At 43.5% G+C, this 22,245-nt stretch overlaps 1 protein-coding gene across 1 annotated transcript in view; it reads left to right on the top strand.

Moving 5' to 3' along the window:
- Positions 1-7,243: 7,243 nt before the first annotated feature.
- The window catches only part of ADGRF5 (adhesion G protein-coupled receptor F5), a 74,450-nt gene continuing 59,448 nt past the window's right edge, over positions 7,244-22,245 (top strand). The window contains exon 1 of the mRNA XM_065884910.1: positions 7,244-7,463. The gene's annotated coding sequence lies outside the window, so the exon portion shown is untranslated. The remainder of the gene's footprint in view (positions 7,464-22,245) is intronic.

Raw genomic sequence — 22,245 nt, 5'->3', positions numbered from 1 at the left:
GAGGAGGAGTCAGTGATGCATGTGGTCCATCGATAACTGACATCCGTGCACACCAAGGCTGCAGCCTGTGGCTGACATATGGGCAACAGTAGCTCTTCCCGCTGCATGGATGGGATAGTGGGCCACCTGTAAGAGCCAAAGGTGGAACCCAAAGGCTAGGGAGGATTGCCAGGCCACTGACGATCAACCCTGCATAAGAAAAGGTCAGCGAAGGCCAAGAGAAGGCTGTTGATGTCACCTCTACAGATCTGTGTCCTGCATCTGTCTCCATTTTCCCATATGCTGTCTCTCCCTCTTCCAAGAAAAGGCAGGGAAGGTAGTCTTGGCCGTGGTCCAAAATAGGACTTCACTTGGAGGGTGCTTTGGATTTCTGACCGAAGCTGGGACCATCACGGGAGACATAAGAAGGTAGGTAGACTATGGCAGTCAACTGTATCCAGTTGGTCCAAAAGATGGAAAGCTTTGGGATCTACCACAGCAAAATAATATAAGTATCTGAAAGATACTTATGCCAAGAAGGCATAATAAATCTGTCTATCGGTGGAATGGATCCAGTAACAGCAAATGCAAATAAAACCTGAGAGGCCGCCGCTGAGCACAAATATGACCAACTCCAATTAGCAGTCTCTGCCAAGATAGGCACACAAGATAAGAATAAGACCATTTGTATGCCATAAAACCGCCCAATTTTCTGTCGGTTTCTTCCTTGCATAAGGACAGGTCAGTGCCAGAGGGGAATTTTCCTGGCCTCGTTATAGAAATAACAAAGGAGAGCTGACCCTGAGTCACACTGGGTCAAAAGTGTTACCAACATCTGGTTGTGGATTAAAAAAAGGCAAATAGGGCGTACCCTGCCAAGACGTGGAAGTGTGAGTGTTTTACAAGTAGAATAACTATGGACTTTGGTGTATACCTCCGCTGTGTATATACTAACATCGTGGCATTCTTACCTTTGCTTTCATGTTACACTTTCAAATATGCTTCTTTAATGAACCAAATAGGCATCTCCCCTCAGGGAGCTTACACCCTAGTGGAGGGTTAGAAGGTGGAGACAGCCAATAAAATAAATAAGTACATTATAGTGTATTAGAGGTGATATGTGATATGGAAAAAATTCCTCAGGGAAGGGGGTTGGGAGGACTGAAGTGTGACATATGGTGGTCAGGGAAGGCCTCACTAAGGAAGCAATGTTTGGGCAAAGGTGGGAACGAGAGGGAGTGAGACACGAGGATATCTGGGCTAAAAGCATCGAGGCAGAGAGAATGGCCAGTGTCAAGACTCTGGGATGGAACAACCTGGCTCACAGGAAAGCCAGCATGGCTGGAGCAACGTGGAAAGAAGGAGAGGAATTAAGGGAGGATATGGTGGGAGGAGCAAAGCTGCCAATGGTCTAGACCTTACAGGCCACTGAAAAGACTTTCACCTTGACTGTGTGAGATGAGAGCATGGCTGAGCTCAGGTGAACATTACATAGCTTAGATCTTATGAAGATCATTTTAACCGCAGTCTTACACAGAGACCAATTAGAGGTAAAGATGATCATCCAGGCAAGAGGTAATGATGGTTTGATAAGAGTGATAGCAGTGGAAGGGGTAAGAAATACCCAACCACGCGTGTATTTTGAAGCTAGACAGGATTTGTTGACAAATTAAAAAGTGTGCAAGGGAGGACTCAAGGATGAGTCTTAGAGTTTTGGTCTGGCTAACCTGGAAGGATGGAGACGCCCTTTACTGAGATGGGAGAGACTGTTGGAAAAGCTAGCTTGGGAGGGAAGACCAGTTTTGTTTTGACATGTTAAGTTTGAGAGCCTGTTGAAGATCCAAGTGGATTTATCAAGTGAGAAGTTGGATGTACTGGTCAGATATGCAGGAGTGAGGTCTGTGATTGAGGTAGATGTTTGGAAGTCACCAGCACAAAGATTTAAACCACAAAACTGGTGGAGATCACCTGGGGAATAAGTGTCAACAGAGAAGAGTTCCAAAGACTGAGCCATGGGACATGCCAGTGTTAAGAGGAGAACCCAGCCATGGAATGAGATGAAGCAGTTTCCTTATGTTTGCCTTTTTAAAAAAATTTTATTGGAGTATAGTTGAGTTAGCTTCAGGTGTACAGCAAAGTGACTCAGTTGTACATATACATATATTCATTCTTTTTCAGATTCTTTTCCCATATAGATATTACAGAATATTGAGTAGAGTTCCCTGTGCTATGCAGTAGGTCCTTGTTGGTTATCTATCTTATATATAGTAGTGCGCGTATGTTAATCCCAAGCTCCTAATTTATCCCTCCCTCCCCACATTTCCCCTTTGGTAACCATAAGTTTGTTTTTGAAATCTGAGAGTCTGTTTCTGTTTTGTAAATAAGTTCATTTTGTATCATTTTTTAAATTAGATTCCACATATGAGTGATATCGTATAATATTTGTCTTTCTTTGACTTACTTCACTTAGTATGATAACCTCTAGATCCATCCATATTGCTGCAAATGGCATCATTTCATTCTTTTTTATGGCTTTTTTATTCCATTGTATATATGCACCACATCTTCTTTATCCGTTCCTCTGCCACTGGACATTTAGGTTGCTTCCATGGCTTGGCTATTGTAAATAGTGCTGCGGTGAACATTGGGGTGCATGTACCTTTTCAAATTATGGTTGTCTCCGGATATACGCCCAGGAGTGGGATTGCTGGACCATATGGTAGTCCTTTTGTTTGCTTTTATGGATCAGCTAGGACATGCCAGCACCGAGTGTGGAGCTGGGCATACGATAAATAAGATGGGGCCCGGCCCTCAAGGCACTTACAGTCAATGCATTAAGCATTGAAATGATCGTTTGAGTGCAGTCTGGTACCTGCAGAAAGACACATACCTGATAGATAGTTTGGGGTCAGGGAGAGGAAACACATGGCCCAGCCGGGGAGAGTTAGGAGGGTCCTTGGAAGAAATGACATCTGCAATTTAACTGGACATTAAAAGTTAGCCAGATGACGAAGGGGGAAGGGCAGAGACGTGACACAGCCTGGAGCATGCTGGGAAAGACACATTTATTTGGTGCTGACATTTCTGCCTGAGCAAATAGCTCTGTCTCCCATGAGGTTACCCCCTCAAGCCCTAAGAGGTGCCTCATACTAACGCAAACATAGATTAACACGACTCGTGAATTAGTTACTCAGGCTGCACCATCGCAGTCTGGTTGAAGTCTGGGTTCAATTTGCCACCAACTACAACATCTTAGAACTCAGGAGAAGGGCTCTGTCCCAGCCAACGGCAGGGCAGCTGTAGCTGCGACAGGGCAAAGTCTTCCCATGAGCAGTGAATTCTGGGTTGCAGCGGAGACCATATGGTGGTCCCGTTTTCTGTTTGTCTTTGTTTTCATTGTAAAGTGAGTGCCACGAGCACAGAGTGTTCCTAGCAACAAACAGGACTATGGATGAGACAGGAATTGCTCTTCAGTGAGGCAAAGGGACAGCCACCTTGACAGCGCCCTGTCCCATGTCAGAGTTGATGGCGTCCCACAAACCAACGCAAATAGGGAAAAGACAGCGCTTTCAAAGAAGCGTTAACCCAGGAGCTGACTGACAGCAGGGTGTTTTTTAAGACAAGATGCATCTGAGTCAAGGTCCCCCACGTTGTCACTCTGTTTTGAAGTATCAAGGTCTGCAAGCTTTCCTCTCCCGGAGTGGGCGAACTCTGCCACCAGACATTCAGTTCTCTCTTACAGTGACTTTCCAAAGCCGTCAGCCTGCAAAGTTCTTTTAGTGTCCTTTACCCCCATGATAATGTACAGGCTCCTCCTACGTTTTCTTCATTCCTTCCAACACAGCTGGTGTCATTCATCTACATCTATACTAATCTACTCAAGATACCCCCAAAGGAACCACATCTCATGACAAACACAAGAAGGTATATTTTAGAGGCATCTTCAAAGTGCCCGTCTGTATGGAACCAGAGGCAAAGCCAGCAGAAAACAAAGGCAAAGACAGTACCAAATCCCTACATGATATTACAACAAAAAACCTCTTTTCTGCAGAAATAGCAATAGCTAACACACATGCTCATTAAATGCCAGGCACTGTTATAAGCCTTTATACATGTACGAAACTCATTTAATCTTCCCAGCAACCCTGAGGTAGGTCTTATTATTAATCTGATTTTACAGATGAGGAAACTTGAGGCACAGAAAGATGAAATAACCTGTTAAGTTTCTGAGGAGCTACTAGTGGGCAGATCTGGTGTCCACACGCTTAACCCCAGGCTACTTTGCATTCTCAAGACTCAGGTGTTCTCTACTACTTAAATTTAATATTATAGGTTTTTAGTATAAAAAAGAATCTGGAATGTCTTTGTCCATTTCGTATAGAAAAAGTCAATACCACAAATATTTAGTGTAAGAAATTTGAAATACATTTGACCCTTGAACAGCGTAGGGGTTAAGGGCACTCCCCCCACCCCCGCACTCGAAAATCTGTGTATAACTTTACAGTCAGCGCTCCGTATCCTAGTTCCACATACAAGGAGTCAACCAGCTAACTGTGGATCGTGTCATACAGTCGTGTGTAGTTAGTGAAAAAAATCGGCATGTAAGTAGACCCAAGCACTTCAAACACACATTGTTCAAGGATCAAATGTATTCTAAGACATGATTTAAGCTGTTTGCCTCTGTGTGTATGTGTCTTAATATTCTTCTTATTTATTTATTTACTTATTGGTCAAGGGTAGTATTTTATTTATTTTTTATAGAATTACTTTTTAAATTGAAGTATAGTTGATTACTATGTTTTTTAAAAATGTATTTAAATTTATTTTGAAATAGAAATTCACAGTTCTTGTTTGTGGGTAAGATTAGGCCATGGTTTCTTATCTGTAGGGATGTTATTTTGCTCCTTTTTAAAAAAATTTTTTATTGGAGTCTAGTTGCTTTACAATGTTGTGTTAGTTTCTGCTGTACAGTAAAGTGAATCAGCTATATGTATACATACATCCCCTCTTTTTTGGATTTCCTTCCCATTTAGGTCACCACAGAGCACTGAGGAGAGTTCCCTGTGCTATGCAGTAGGTTCTCATTAGTTATCTATGTTATACATAGTAGTGTGTATATGTCAATATACACACATATACATAGTGTGTATATGTCAATTCCCAATTCATCAAACCCTTCCTTGCCCCCTTGGCAACGTGTTTGTTTTCTACATCTGTGACTCTGTTTCTGCTTTGCAAATAAGTTCATCTGTATCATTTTTCTAGATTCCACATGTAAGCAAAATGATATGATATTTGTTTTTCTCTTTCTGACTGACTTCACTCTGTATGACAGTGAGTATTTTCTATAGAATCAAAAGATTTATTTTTTATAGTGATTCACACTTTACTATAGGTAATGCCGTTAGAACTGGATTAAATAATAAGGCCCTTTACTGTGCCACTGACAGTAAATCCAGAGGTAAAGTACATCCACAACGTGCCACATGTCCAAGCACACCCAGGGCCCGGCAAGGAGAATGACATCACTGTGCTTTAAACCTATCACAATACACCCCCTGAGCACAGCCAGGCCCAGGCTGGCAGCAGGGAGGAAATGGACGGTAAGCTGTCAGGGGGCCACCAACAACATCTTCCACAATGGCATGGAGTGGGCTGGAGGATACAATTTAGAATCAGTACCGAGAAGTAGAATAATAATATTTTGAAGTTTCATCTTCTTTTTGCCAAAATACTTCACCATTGCCCCCAGCCTGAGTACGACTGGTGGTTGCTGACTTGCCTTCGGGGCGATAGCTCTGGCTGGAAAGGAAGGCTGGTGAGGAGGGAAGGAGACGGTGTGGGACAGGGAAAGCCCATGAGCTTGGAGGATTCGAGCCCAGGTCTCCAGTTCTGGAGCTCTTCCTCTATGCCAGGCTTTTACCAGAGCCTATAGAATATACTGCCTTAGCAGTATTATTATTACACTTTCACACATAATAAAACTGAGTTTCAGTGAGGTCTCATAACATGTCCAAGGCCACAGAAATAGGAATCAGTGGCCCTATGGTTTGAACCCCTACAGTCTGACTCTGGGGTCCTGGCACTGACACACAGTCCTGACACTAGGAGGGTTTCTTTCAATGAGATCTGGGGACGGCCTGCGTCAGACTTACTGGAGCACTTACAATGCAGATTCCTGGGCTCTAGAACAGGAGCCATTCATCAGGCTTTCTGTGGGCAGCGTTTTAGAGTAGGAAATTGAAGATCATTCCCCATGCTGAAGTTTAAGAACAATTAGATGACCACCTATTACTTCCCATCTGTGTTCTGACCTTGGGCAAGTCACTGTTTCTCTTTGAACCTCAGTTTCCTCCCTTGTAAAAAGAGGATGAGTAAGGTCACTTTCAGCTCAAAAACTCTGATTCTGATTCTAATTCATTTTAAAAAAATTTTTTATTGGAGTATAGTTGCTTTGCAATGTTTTGTTAGTTTCTGCTCTACAGCAAAGTGAATCAGCTATACGTATACGTATATCCCCTCTTTTTTGGATTTCCTTCCCATTTAGGTCACCACAGAGCACTGAGTAGAGTTCCCTGTGCTATGCAGTAGGTTCTCACTGACTTATCTATTTTATACATAGTGATTCTCATTCATTTTAAACCCAACCACCTGACTGCAGCCTGCCAACCTGCCTTTTTCCAGGTATCTCCTTATCTTTAAACATTAGTGTTATTGAGATGATATTTTAAGTGTTACAGAATTTGTAGTTAGATGCACAAATATTCATAGAGTTTCCCTGGAAATCTGGGAGAACTGGATGCCCCTGAATGTGACATATTTGAAGTGCAACCCTCCCTTAAGCCCAGGGCTAGGACTAAACAACCTCACTAGGTCTTCTCGTATTCAAGATTTTTTTAATCTCTGATTTCTTGGTGCCACTAGAAATGAAACTCATTGATAATTGTAATTTCCTTTCTGAAAGCGCAATCTCATTTAGTGGACATCTTTCAAAGGTTTAAACCAGGCATCCTACACCAGCCATGAGCTCTAACACATTTGGGGTTCTCTCTGGTTTCATTTTCTGAACTTTTTCTTGGAGAAAGGAAAACAAAAACTAGGGCATTGGCCAAACAAGTCCGGCCACTCAGTGAATAGGTTTCCAGATAAGAATGACCTGAAGGACGTCCCACGGGCGTGAGGGAAATCGCATGCGCCATCCAGGGAAGAGGACCAGAAATCACTTCTTGCTTTCAAACAGCGGCTAGCCATCAGGGATGGCCCCGTGAGGCTCGGAGGACCACGGCAGGAAGGCACTGGTCAGCAGCGAGACTAAGCTTGGCTTGGAGCTGCCGGACCTGCCTGAGCCCTCCCAACGAGTCCTGCTTGACTCTCCCTTCCCCGAGCATGAGGCTGTGGGGTGAATGGCCTCGTAGTGGAGACCTGGAAGTTTGTTAGACGTCTGACCAGAGCAGGAGCCGGCCTGGGACAACGGTGCTGGGAAGGTAACGGGCATTTCTCCTAATGGGGGTCTGTCTCCCTTTGTAGCAAGATCTCAGGGGCAGCTAGGTCACTCTGACACTGCTTTAAGTCATCTTTCAGTTACGACCCTCTGCCTGATTTTCTTTTCTGTAGCTGTGACATGTATGTAGGGAGCACAGAGCATGTCTGGTCAAGGGCATTTTGCATGCAGGCTGTTGGTTAAGTTGGTGACACTGTGTTTAGGGAGACTGAGTGTCAGGCAGTGAGCTGGGATGCTTTTAGGATTTCCTCTAAAATAAAAAAAACTTTCCTTTTCTTTTTCTTTCTTTTTAATGAGGTTTCCCATCCCTGAGCCAGAAAATACCGTAAAGACCAGAGCATTTTTGAATTGCTATGTGAGTGTTTCCATGCCAGGCAGCAGGGGAGGCTACCCCGAGTGTAGCAGGAGAGGCACGGGTATCCTCAGGTCCCAGGCAGTCCTGGGAATGTGAAATGTAAGATGCTGCCCCACCCAGACTGAGGGGAAAGGGGTTTGCAGGTCAGCGCTGGGAAGGATGTCAGGAAAAGTGCTGGGATCAAGAGCAGGCAGGCTTGTCTTCAGTGTTCTAGAAGGAAGGAAATGCCCTATGATGTGTGGTTTGCTTAAACCATTTTTTTTTAACATCTTTATTAGAGTATAATTGCTTTACAATGTTGTGTTAGTTTCTGCCGTACAACAGAGTGAATCAGCTATATGTGCACATATATCCCCATATCTCCTTCCTCTTGTGTCTTCCTCCCACCCTCCCTATCCCACCCCTCTAGGTGGACACAAAGCATGGAGCTGATCTCCCTGTGCTATGAGGCTGCTTCCCACTAGCTAGCTATTTTACACTTATGCCACTCTCTCACTTCGTCCCAGCTTACCCTTCCCCCTCCCCGTGTCCTCAAGTCCATTATCTATGTCTGCGTCTTTATTCCGGCCCTGCCCCTAGGTTCTTCAGAACCTTTTTTTCCTTTTAGATTCCATATATATGTGTTAGCATACGGTATTTGTTTTTCTGTTTCTGACATTTCACTCTGTGTGACAGACTCTAGGTCCATCCACCTCACTCAAATAACTCAATTTCGTTTCTTTATATGGCTGAGTAATATTCCATTGTATATATGTGTCACATCTTTATCCATTCATCTGTTGATGGACACTTAGGTTGCTTCCATGTCCTGCCTATTGTAAATAGAGCTGCAATGAACATTTTTGTATATGACTTTTTTTGAATTATGGTTTTCTCAGGGTATATGCCCAGTAGTGGGATTGCTGGGTTATATGGTAGTTTTATTTTTAGTTTTTGAAGGAACCTCCATACTGTTCTCTATAGTGGCTGTATCAATTTACATTCCCACCGACATTGCAAGAGGGTTCCCTTTTCTCCACACCCTCTCCAGCATTTGTTGTTTGTAGATTTTCTGATGATGTCCATTCTAACTGGTGTGAGGTGATACCTCATTGTAGTTTTGATTTGCATTTCTCTAATAATTAGTGATGTTGAGCAGCTTTTCATGTGCCTCTTGGCCATCTGTATGTCTTCTTTGGAGAAATGTCTATTTAGGTCTTCTGCCCAATTTTGGATTGGGTTTAAACCATGTTTTCTTGTACTTTGTAGAAAGCCAGGCCACACCACTTCACTGCAGCTCAGTTTTTCCCTTCATAAAGGGCTAATGTTTGGGGCCTTTCATTTTTGAATTACACAAGTAATGCATGACTATATCCGTACTATAATAGACTATGCCTAACAATTTATCAAGTCCCGCACACCCGATATGCATTAGTTTTTTTCCCTCCCCAAAGTTATCCCACCAGTTGTTTGCTGTGTATGTCACCAGTTAAATGACGTGTTTTTCTGTCTTCCCAGCTCTTAGGACAAGTCAGGGCACATAGGAGTACAAGAAGTTCGCATTGTCAGATCCATGTATTGTTCTTTAACAATACCTTCCTCTCACTGGAAAGAAAAACTAATACATGGGGAATGTGAACAGCTCTTTTAATATTTAGAAAAGTTTGGAAGAGTTTTATTCATTTTCAGCATTATTATTTTTGTGTTGGTTTTGACTTTGGCAACTAATAGTATTCATAACAGTTTCCCAGGGATTAAATTCTAGATTTTTCAACTAGTAGTTCGGGCCTCTCTCCTGAAGGCCATCAAAGGCATTCTGTTCTGGAAAAGAAAAGAAAAGAAAATTAACCTGATAGATAGATGGATGGATGGATGGATAGATAGATAGATGATAGCTAGCCAGCTAGATTAAGTGGTTGGCTCTGGGAAAATGGGGAGAGTGTGGGAGAGATTCCCTTTTCATTTAGTGGATAATAGTTGGGTTTAACAGATGGGTTCATTTTCTATTTCTTTTAGCTTTCTGTAAAAAGGTGGCCTTTTTTTTTTTTTCCTTCCATACATTATTATGAGACAAGTGAATAAGAAGAAAGCACAGTGAACTAGTCGGTATGGGTCATGGAGAGAGGATCTGGAATGAAGTTGCATGAGCAACGTCCAGTCCAAGAATAATCACAAAATGCTTTCAGTTGCTATTTGGCATCTTCTCGCCCTTCCCAAGGTTTCTCTACCCCAAACTAGAGGGCCAGCTGGCCCTGCTGATTTTGGACATTCTCTGGTGCTTTCTTGACCATCCTGTTAAATTTGCCTGCCTTGACTCTTTCTCAGGGTAATTCAGTTAATCATTTCACCCTACTGTGCAGTGCTAGCCCCTGATAGAGACCGCCTCATCCTCCACCATGTCATAGGTAAAGCAGGTTGCTTGTTCGCATTTTATGGAATACAAAAATGAGAGGCTTAGAGGTTTCGTTGTTTGCTCAGCATCTCACAATTAATCTTTTGGGGGCACTGAAATAAAAAGAAGCCCAGATCTCTGCCTTTCCAACATAAGGATAGAAGTCATGTGGAATAGAGAATGAATGGGATTGGCTAGATTCTATCACCTTGGTAGCAACATGGACTCCCAGTTGTGCTGAAAGTCTGTAGACAGATTAAGCTATTGCCTGGTCCAGATTTTAGCAGATTCTAATGCCTTCTGTCCATTGGTATCACCCCCAGAAACTTAACAAAAAGAAGACGTTGCCCAGACACTTCCCTGGAACAACTGAGTCAGAATCTCTGGGGAAACGGCTCGGGCATGGTTTTTTGTGTGGTTCGTTTGTTTTTAAACCTCCAAAGTGATTCTGTTATGCAGTGAGGGTTGGGAACCACTGAGTCCAAACTGTAAGAGATAAAGTCTAAATTGAGAAGCAGAAGTGATAACCGCTTCATGGAGCCGAGAAGTTGGGGGCAGAAGTCCCAGCAGCTGTGAACATCATGGATTAGGATTCTGGCGGCTCCTATTTATGAGAGGAACAGTCCCGTCTCACGTCTGCAGGTGAGAATGAAGAGGCATCTCTACTCCCCAGACAATGGCACTGCCTTTCAAGTTTAAATCAGAACAACCCCACTGGCTTCCCTGCAGATTCATGGGCTCCCTGTTACTTGCAGAGTTTACAAAATCAGATGAAATGTTCTAGGTAAACAGGACGTTCTCTTCTGCCGCCAAATGACTACGGGGGTGGGGGTCATCTATTCTACTCAGTGTCATTTTAACATGTGTCTCAGTTCCCAGAAAAAGAAATACTAATTATCCTTTGCGTGATCTGCCACTTTCTGGATTGATCTATAGATGGATAGACAATAATTCAGAGCTGTTTGGTTTTTTTTTAATAGATTTTATTTATTTACTTATTTATTTTTGGCTGCATTGGGTCTTCGTTACTGCACACGGGCTTTTCTGTAGTTGTGGTGAGCGGGTGTTACTCTTCGTGGCGGTGCCTGGGCTTCTCATTGCAGTGGCTTCTCTTGTTGCAGAGCATGGGCTCTAGGTGCGTGGGCTTCAGTAGTTGTGGCATGTGGGCTCAGCAGTTGTGGCTCACGGGGTTAGTTGCTCCGCGGCATGTGGGATCTTCCTGAACCAGGGATCAAACCTGTGTCCCCTGCATTGGCAGGAGGATTCTTAACCACTGCGCCATCAGGGAATCCCCAGAGCTGTTTTTTAATCAGAAGATGTGTCCCTAGAAACTTCCTCGCTGACATTTCTCAGTAAAATCCAAATTAGTATCACTCATCGCTGTAATCTTTGTCTCCTTTATAAGGAGCACTGGGTGGGGGGGGGGCCTCTCAGCCTCAGTTTCCCCAGGTCCTGGGAGTTTAAACACAGAGTAGGTGCTGCAGGAAGGCTTGTTGGGTTAAATATCTGTGTTGAGGCGCTATGAATTCACACGTTATTTACCAGCTCAGCATTTCAACTCACGTTGTCTGATTCTAGTGATGATGGTTAAAGTAACTGGCATCTTGCCTGTTTCCTAAAAGATAATCACAAAGGCGAAACCTTTAAAGTCACAGCTTAGTGGAAGCATTTACGGTGATAGGTGTGCAAAGAGCTGTGGAATTACAAAGACAGAGAATCCTTTCCTTTAATCAGCTTATACTCAGAATGGGAGGCAAGGCACAGGCCTTGGGAACTTTAATAATAACAGGTAATATTTACTGAGGACTTATTATGTGCCAGGCACTGTGTTCAGTGCTTTACAAAGACTGCTAAGTCATATAGTTATTCCAATAATCCAATACCTCAGGTACTATTATAATACGTACTTTATAGACAAAAGGACACAGAATTTTAAGTTGCCTGAGGCACACAAAGCTGGCAAGTAGGGAAGTTGGGATTCCAGCTCAGGCAGTCTGACTTACCAGTCCAGAGGCCTAATTACTATGCTGTGCTCCAAAAACCACAACAGTGCTGCAAAAAAATCCAAATGCCAGGGCCAGCAGAGTAGCGGAGGAGAGAAATGCAGTGTATTCCAAAGAATGATGTATTGCTCGAAAAGACAAGAAAAGAGGCATGTGCTATAAAGGGTAAGAGCTCAGATTCGGCAACAGAGTTGGCTACATACTGTGTGACTTGGGGGGTGTGATTTAATTTACTGAAGTCTCAGTTTCTCCATCAGTAAAATGGGGATATTGCTACTTCAAACAATATAGGATTTAAGGATTAAATGAGCCTAGTACATGCAGAGCGCTTAGTCTAATGCCAGCATATAGCGAGGGCTTGATAAATGATAGCAATTGTTGTTACTAAGGGAATTAGCAAGACCTGAAATAATGAGTAAATCTCAGAAGGGAGGAACGGGTCATTTCAGCTGCCAAGAATAGTGTGAGAAGAAGCTAAGAGCTAGCAATCCATTCAACCAATATTTGTTGTTAATATTTAGGACACATTTTGCAAAAAAAGGTACAATAACAGCTTGTGAGTAGGTCAGCCTGTTCTGTATCCAAGTGTCATGGAAGAAAAATGTAGCAGGGCTGGGTTTTCCTTAGGTTGCTGTGACCATGCTTGCCAGGTGAATTAGTCCAAATATTCTCTGGGCATTTGAGAACGTTCAGAGTACTTGAATGTGGTACAGTAGCAATCTATGAAAAATAGTGTTCTAGGCAAAAGAATCAGCTGATGGTATTGGATATTGGACAGGGAGGAAAGGAGGGAGGGTTCAGCAGATTGCTGCAGTCATCCCGGTGATAGTGATAATGATGAGATGGTAATGTCCACACCAATATGGAGGCCGAGGAAAAGAAAACATGGCAGTGGAGGTATTTACAGGACTTAGCGAATGGTTGAATTGGTCCCCCAACTCTTGCCCTCGATTCTTGTAACCAGGAATACCCGTGGGGCTGTGAGTCTGTAAAACTGAAGAATGAAGCCAGCAGCTGGCAAACCTGGGAAGAGGTGGGTTAGGAGAGAAGAGACACATTATTTCTGGATGAGCGGAATTTACACCCAGGTGGAAATAGTCCGGTTGGAAAGATGCTCCTAATATTTAGCAAAGAGATCAAGGTGGAAATAAAGTTAAACTGATAATTGAAACCATAGCTGTGGGCTTCCCTGGTGGTGCGGTGGTTGAGCGTCCACCTGCCGATGCAGGGGACGCGGGTTCGTGCCCCGGTCCGGGAAGATCCCACATGCCGCGGACCGGCTGGGCCCGTGAGCCATGGCCGCTGAGCCTGCGTGTCCTGAGCCTGTGCTCCGCGGAGGGAGAGGCCACAACAGTGAGAGGCCCGCGTACCGCAAAAAAAAAAAAAAAAAACAACTTTTTTTTTTTTTTTAGAACATCTTTATTAGAGTATAATTGCTTTACAATGGTGTGCTAGTTTCTTCTTTATAACAAAGTGAATCAGTTACACATCTACATATATCCCCATATCTCCTCCCTCTTGCATCCCCCTCCCTCCCACCCTCCCTATCCCACCCCTCTAGGTGGTCACAAAGCACCGAGCTGATCTCCCTGTGCTATGCGGCTGCTTCCCACTAGCTATCTATGTTGGTAGCTATCTATGCCACTCTCTCACTTTGTCCCAGCTTACCCTTTAGAAAATACCTTTCATAATAAGGTGAGGACTAAAGTCAGACTATCCAGATTAAGGAAGTTTTGGAATGGCCATGACTTCTCAGGGTACTGTATTTGGGGGGAAAAATAATACTTTTTTCATTTTAAGTAGCACACATACATACATTATTCTTAAAGTCTAACAAAATGGAAATTTAAGAGAAGTGAAGTCACTGGCTAAGGACACCAATGCCTGATGTCAGAGATATGGAGTGAATGGGGGCTGGGAGAGGAGGGAACACAGAGGGCTAAGATGGCCCTGCCAAATATTAAAATGTTGGAATAATTGAAACCACAAGGTAGATAAATAACTGCTGTCCCGGGGCCCCTGGATTGTCTGAAGTGCCCCCTCCCACCTCTGCCTCGGTCACCCAGTTGCTTGCCTTGGACCCTTGCACAGACCTCCCCACTAACTGGCAATGAGGGCCCTGAGGCCTCTGCTCTTGCAGGGACCAGGGACTGCTCTGATTGGGCCACTATTGTTGTTATTAGAATACTCTATTATTTTGAATCTCACCTCGTAAAGAGTAGAACCACAGAACTGTAAAGGTTTGGACCAACACCCAAGTCCCCTGAGGCTCTATACAGCCTGGCAGCCAACCCCAGGGCCACCCTCCATGGCAGTCGAAATGCATTGTCTTGCCAGGGCTTAGGGAAACCCCTCCATGTGGTAAATGAAAGGAGCAAGATGGTTGAGATAAGAGCAGAGTTAGGAACTTAATGTTTTCGTGGAGATGGCAATCTCTTGCTCAAAGGTTAAAATCCTCCAGTGATTTACAACAAGGAAAGAAAGATAAAAGGTTATCAATGCCACACACATGTGCAGTGTGTTTTAGAAAGCTTGACCCCATTGTGTACAAACAAATGTTCCTCTGTAATCTGATAGGACTGAGCTACCCTGACACAATGCTACTGCAGGACTTTATTTTAAGGCAAAGGGAAATTAAATAGGAAAAAAAAATTTCAAGGCAGTTCTTTCACTGGTATTGTGTTTCGTGTTTGTGTTAAATAAATATTTAGTTTATAGTTCTGCATGTGTGACGGATGAATCATCTCATTAGATAAGGTCAGCAAAGGTAAGTTTTATCACTTCTGTGTTTGAAAATACAGATCTGTGAAGGCGGGCTCTTAAAGCAGTCCTTGAGGACTTTTAATCTGCCCGTCTGCAATTCAGGAGGGAGGTTATTGATGACATCCTGTCTTAATTGCAACCCTGAGCAAAGAATATTAATCTCAGTCAAATTTGCAATGGAAGTCCTGAAATTTCATACTACCGTTCATCACCTGCCATCAGGAGGAACTCTGCTTTGAATTATTCTCTAGTACTAGCGTAATATAGATATATATATACTAGTATTCTCTAGTAGTAGCATAATATAGATATATGTGCCCCAGAACATAAGGAACGGGGCATAGGAAGATATACCATTGGCGTTTTCAAAGGATACAATACCTGTCTAGTTAGTCACACACAGGCCAAGGATTAGTAAGATGCGTGGCTTCCCCTGTTAGTGTCCTAGCATGCAATGCAATTCTTCCTTTCTTAAAAAGAAAGCCATGCATATAACATCACCTTCTGTGCATGACACAGAAACCAAGCAGTTTACCTATGGGAAGAATCGCTACTCTCTCCTCCACTTTTTAACCAAATACCTTGAGTTTTATGTGCCCATCACATTCACAAGTCCTGACCTCCCATTTACAGCTGAACAGAGCAGGGAATCTCCAACCAGGAGGCAGTCGTCTGCCTGAGCATTAAAGGGTGGATAGAATTTGAATATGTGGTGATTATGTTGAGGTGAAGGGACAGGAAAACAAGGGAGACCAAGAAACCAAGTAAATGATGACAGGATTACTTTGGTTTTGCAAAACACTGAAAAATAGTTTGACCATAATAACTACCCTTCCCCACTCCCAGGATTAAGTTTCAAAGATTAATGTTCATATTATTACTTTTGCATGAACACTGGGAAATCTCTTGTACTATTTTAAATTATGAAAAAGCAATCAGCTACAGTAGTGAAAATATGATAGGTGCTTATTAAATAAGCCAGCTCCGGGTCATGAGGCCTTCAGCATCAGCAAAAGCCATTGCCTTTGTTCCGAAGGCAGCTGGGAGCTGAACAGAGGTAACACATGAGAAGAGCACTTCCAGAAGGTCTATCTTGCATCTACATAGGAGATGCACAGAGAGGAAAAGAATCCAGACATTGCAGTGGTGCATGTGAGGGGCAGTAAAGGCCTGGACTGTGTAGTCATCCAGAGATGTGAGAGATAAGTGCAAGAGATAGTTACGATTAGGCTCAGAAGCCTAAGTGAGGTTACAATGGATTTGAAATAATTGTGAGAAATTTTGGCACCTTCAGAGGACAATTCCTCTACCCCAAATTTGAAATCACCAGGGGCCATCAGCTCCCTGGCTTTGCTGAAAAGAAAACTGAGACTCAGAGAGGTGAAGTGACTTGCCCCAGTTCACGAACCAATCAGTGCCAAAGTGAGGCTAGAATTCAGTTGCCTGGTCTAAGGTCTATATAGAGAAAGTTTTTCATTTATTCTTACTGATATCCCACTGAGAAGATCTCATAGGCCAAATGGTACCTTTTCCCAATGGAGTAGATGGCAAATTTTATAATTTTGTCACTACCACATATCAACTGTGCAATCTTGGTGAGCTACTCATCCTTCTAACCTTCCATTTCCATTTTTGAATATGGAATAATTAATTTAGTGGTATCACAGGATCATTGAGAGGGTTAAATGACATAATCCTTGGAGAGAGCTTAGCACCATGCCTGAAACAGATCCAGTAAGTGACAGGAATCTGTCACCATCAGCATCACCATCATCACCATCACCATCAGCATCACCATCATCACCATCAGCATCACCATCACCATCACCATCATCACCATCTTCATTGCTGATAATTATTCTCCACCATCCTATCACAAACAACTTGTCTGACTGTAGGACAACATTATTGTCTATTGATAGAATTTTAAGAATCCTTGGTTGAGTTCTTCAGTCCTGACTGACTCAACCGCTAGCTGCCTTTGAGACACATAGCCCTTGCCAGGCCCTGGTTTTCTCATCTAAAAAACTAAGAGGTGTGTGTGTGTGCATGTGTGTGCTAGTATGTGTGTGTGTGTGTTTGTAGAGGGCTGGCAAGAGTGCTTGAACTAGAGATGAATTCTCGTTTGTTTTTCAATTTTAAACTGTGTGTGTTTTATGCTGTATTCAGACACACCAATAATCCATTTTTCAATTTTCATAAAAACATTCCCAGAATAAATAGTAAATACTGGGCAGCAGACCAGAGGGCCACACTCACACTTTTTGAGTGATAAAAAATAAAAAGAGGTATCATTTTTATTGAATTCTATATTAGTTTGCTAGGAACACTGTAATAAAGTCCTGCAGATTGGGTAGCTTAAACAACAGAAATTTATTTTCTCACAGTTCTGGAGCTTCGAGGTCTGAAATCAAGGTGTTGGCAGAATTGGTTTCTTCAGAAGCCTCTCTCCTTGGCTTGTAGATGCTGTCTTCCTCTGGTGTCTTCATGTGGTCATTCCTCTGCGTGGGTCTGTGTCCTAATCTCCTCTTATATGGTCACTGTATATATTGGATTAGGGCCCCACCCATATGACCTCATTTTGATGCAATGACCTCTTTAAAGACCCTGTCTCCAAATAAGGTCACATTCTGAGCTGCTGGGGTGTTGGAATTCAACACATTAATTTTGGAGGACACAACTCAGCCCTTAAGAAATTCACCTGTGGCCAGGCTTTCCTGTGCTTCGTGGGCACAATCTCTAACCTTTACAGCAATGCTGCAAAGCGGGTACTGTGATTCTCATTATTCACATCAGGAAACTGAGGCTCCATGGGGTTAAGTGTCTCACCAACAGTTACTAAGTGATGGAGCTGGAATCAGAACATAGGCCTGTTTTGCATCAAAGCTAGTGCTCTTTCCACTACAGTCTGTTATAGGAAGGAGAGAATCACTGGACCCCTAATGTCATTACATTCATTTTCTTTCCAAGTCAGAGCAAAAAATAGCTCTGCCTTCTCTGTTGATGGTGATTGCTCAGGAGAGCAATGCACACCCAGGGACCGTGGCTGAGCCTTCGTCACAGTGGTTGGACAAGCTGACCAAGGCAACGTCCACAAGGAATTCAAGGGACAACTAAACATCGCCCTTCGGGCTGCTTTGTTCCCTTTAAACAGAGACAAGGGCCTCTGCTTATGCTCTCCTCCTTTGCCTGGGATTCTCTTTTCTTGCCCCGTTTTACATTAAAACATTACCCATCCTTCAGGGTCTGGCTGGCGACCTCGGTCACTCCCAAACTCACCCAACTTCCCCCTGTCCAACCTCCTCCAGTCATCTCATCCCTTCACACTGCAGCTCACGTTGGAGACAGACCAAGTTGGGGGCGATTCTCACTCTGTTACTTACTTACTAGCTGGGCGGCTTGGGTCAGTACGGTAACCTCTCTGAGAGCCTTCACGTTCTCATCTATGAATTAGGATGAAAACACCTACCTCACAGGCTTCTTGTGAGAGGCAAATTAAGTGAATGAACATATTAATCGCATTGAGGGCTGTGCCTGGTACCTAGTAGGCATTTAGTAAATAGCATCTTTTAAACTTACATTTTTTCTTCCAGTCTCTGTTTCATGCCTTCCCGATGAGATTGAGAACTTCTTAGGAACAGGGACCATGACTCATGTCAATTCATGAACGCGTGGCGCGAATTTAGGCCTACAGAAAGATCTCAATGTTTGTTGGTTCGTAATTGTGCACCATGATTGATTCTATGTGAGGTATATAATACAACCTCAAATAACAGACTTGGCTGCTTATTTGCATCAAAAACTATCGGTAGATCACATCTGAGTCCATAATCCCATGAAACCATTCATTCATCCACCATTGACTGACTGTCTCCTAAATGCATCCCCCTTAAGATTCTGTTTCTATGTAGTTTCTTTAGTAGACAGAGGACTATAGGCTGGTGATGGAAAGTGACAGGAGTGTGGATGGAGCAATGGGATGCTGAAAATGTGGACCTGCAGACCTCAAACCTCCCTCTGCATCAGAAACAGCTGGGACAGATACAGATGCTCAGCTCCCTACCCTGCCAGAAATGCTAATTCAATTGGTCTGGCATGATATTAAAACAACAAATAAACAAATGAAAAGAGGAAAAAAAAAAAAAAGAGAAATTCCCCAGGTGCTTGTTCTGACGTGCAGCCAGGGATAAGAACCATTTAAGCAGACGATGCTCAAATACTCTTCCAGGGTGGTGGTACCCAGGCAGTGTTAAGGGGAGGGGCTGTGCTCAGGGACCAAGCCAGGAGCAGAGCCCCGGACTGGAGGAAGGATGAGGCACCTGGGCAGAGGCTGATCAAATGTGGGCTTGCTTTCACCTCTTGCCTTCCCTCTCCCCAGGGGGAGCCAAGGAGAGTATCAAGGCCGGGGTCCCCAGGGCAGAGGGGACGAGAACACCAGAGAGCACAGGAGGGCAGAGCTGTGTAGAGCTTAGGAAATCATTCCCAGAACGAGTCTCACGATTGCCCTATTTATACAGAGCTTGGAATCATAAATTGATGATGACATTGGGTCATCAGACCACACAGATGTGGTCATTTCAAGAACAGGCTTCTAAACTTGCAAGGTGTACAAGCCTCTTCACTCCTGCTCCCACCCCCTCCATCAAATCCCGGCAGCTCAGGGCTGATGAAGGGTTTCCTGGAGACCAGCTGATCTGAAGCACTGGTTGTTTAGAAGATTTGGGAGAACCGTTCCCTGATGTGTTTCAGGTCAGTTTCACAATGAATGTTTCTGGTGCACATCCCTCCAAAAGAGAACGCTGTTAAAGACTGCTCCAAGGAACCCAGGCCCTCCTCCTCCAAGTGCAGTGATGCTGAGAATCCTGGCGACTTCTTCCTGGCATATGAGGCTTATGATGTCAGGGTGCTTGATTTCCCTCCCCCTCTCTTCTAACTTCACAGACAGGAAAACAGAGTCTGAGGAACCAGGAAGTTGCTCATCTCCCCAGGGTTACTCCTGAGCACGGGGTCATATCTCCCAGCTTTTTCTAAGATACAGCAGGCTCATATAGGTTGGTGAGTTTTAGTAGACAGTGTCCAGAATTTATAATGTAAAAGGAGAAAGAAATTGGAAATGACATCAGATATGTTTCTTTCCCTTTCTGCCTCTGCTTGTCTCTGAGTTTCTTAGTTGTGCTCTGCCATTTACTCCAGGAATTTGGAATAAATGTAAACTTCTCAGGGATTTACCATGAAAGGGGCCCTACTGAAGATATATTGCCTTGACGTGGGGTGCTACTCTGGGCTTTTCGTTGGATGGATTTGGATTCTCTTCCCTGTTAGCCAAGTTAAACAGCTTCCACTAGATTCCTCACTGATGAGAGCAGCTGGACGGTTACTGAGACGTTATTGGTATAGGTGAGAATAGTGCGTTTTCAGAAGGCTCTCCTCACACATAGCAGGAGCCCTAAAAACTGAACTGATCTTCAGCTGGTATCACTGTTCAGATTGGTCAGGCTCGCGCCATATTGGTTGTCAAATATTTTCAATATTACCTCTCCCTCAAAACGATGGCCTTCTTCCTTCAAGTGGAGGACCTGCCCTTCACCCTTACCATGTAACTGATGACTGTATGTAGCTGTTTTCTTTCTTCTGTATCCAGAGAACATCCCCTCCCCACAGTGCAGTCCTTCCTATATCCGTATTTCTACTGAATAGTGATTCTGTGGCCACAAAATAGGCCAACAGAGAAAAGGATGTCAGTTTCATCAAGAGCTATGTCCAGGGAGGCTGGGGGAAGATGGGGACAGTGGACAGTATTGGCCAGTGGCTATTATACAAAAGGACCAGACATGACCATTTAGGTTGTGACCATTTATTTGGTCATTATCATGACCAAGATAATCCTTGCTAACTCTGACAAAGGCCAACATTGGGACGAGAGAAAGATGTGGAGTCAGCTTGAATTCCTTTAATGCCTGAGTCCCTCCATGGCTGTCACGTACTAAGGGAGGCTCATTAACTATTCAGTTACTAGCTCTCGTCTCCTTGATTAACTGCCTCAAAATGGAACCAGCCAGTCCAGTGCACTAAGTCAATGCCTAAAAAGATTAAATTCCCTCCAAAATACCCGATTCATCCCCAAAACAGTTGTTATCCCCAGGCTAAATCAGCCTGCTCCACACTCACAAAAGCCTACTCCCTTCAACAAGGAATGAGTGGTTATGCTTTCCCTGCAGTAGATGCATCTGGTCTTAAATATCTATTCCTGTAACCTAAATTGCAAAGCATTTTCCAAAAGCCGTTGAGTTGTAGAATTTTAAAAATGTATTTGATTGCCAGATCTGCAAATTGGCTCAGTTTTCCAGGGCCTTATTCTTCCTTCTTTTCCCCTGGGGGAGAGGAAAAGGAGACAGCGACAGTTGGTGATTGAAACACAGTCCTCCCTGGCATGTAAGTCTTGGCTGTCTCTCCGTGTGTTATCCTGGCCAGGTCCCCTGGTGCCCCCGGCAACGCCTGGACCAAGGGCTGTCCTTGATGGCGGCTCTCTGGATTCCACTAAGGTCAGGGTGAAACCATTGCAGCCGGCATCCCTGGAGCTCTGCACGGCTTTTAGTCACATCTGAGCCTCAGAGAAGTCTGTGAGAGAATTAGAGGAGGTCTAAGTATCCCCATTTCATAGATGAGCAAACTGGATGCAGAGAAGTGTCAAGGATGCAATTAGTTTGTAGTCATCCTGGATCCTAACCCATATCTCCTTAGTCAAGTATTCTTTTCACAAAAACACATGGACATAAAAATGTCAGTAAGGAAAGGAATCTACACAAAGTAGTTTGTCATGGTCCTCAGACCCATGAGAGGTGGGATTATTCCATGTGATACTCTAACTTTCAAGTGCAACAATGATTAATCTGGTCGCTGAAAAAGTTTGTTTTCATTACTAGCATTGTAAAGAGATAGCTATAAAAAATCAGTATATTGAGATATATTGTATGTCAATGTTCCATATTATACACTCTAAAAATCTCTAAAATACAACTTGTATTTTTATGACTGAGTCCAGAATTTTTCATACTAATGGGTCATAGCCCATTAATGTGGGTCATAAAGTCAATGGAATGGTTTACTGCCAGAATTCAAAGAAAAAAATAGTGTAAGATAATAGAATAGAATTGAAAATATCAGACTGTGTGGCACATAGCAAAGGAAAGTACTGTTCTCTGAATCCTTTTGTTCATATGCTATGTATTGAGCCACAAGGTTAAAAGTACTTTGTACTGAGTAGTCTCTCCCT

The sequence above is a fragment of the Phocoena phocoena genome, chromosome 10 (assembly GCF_963924675.1).
Source record: "Phocoena phocoena chromosome 10, mPhoPho1.1, whole genome shotgun sequence".
Classification (NCBI taxonomy): Eukaryota; Metazoa; Chordata; class Mammalia; order Artiodactyla; family Phocoenidae; genus Phocoena; species Phocoena phocoena.
This window is presented reverse-complemented; position numbering and strand designations above follow the sequence as displayed.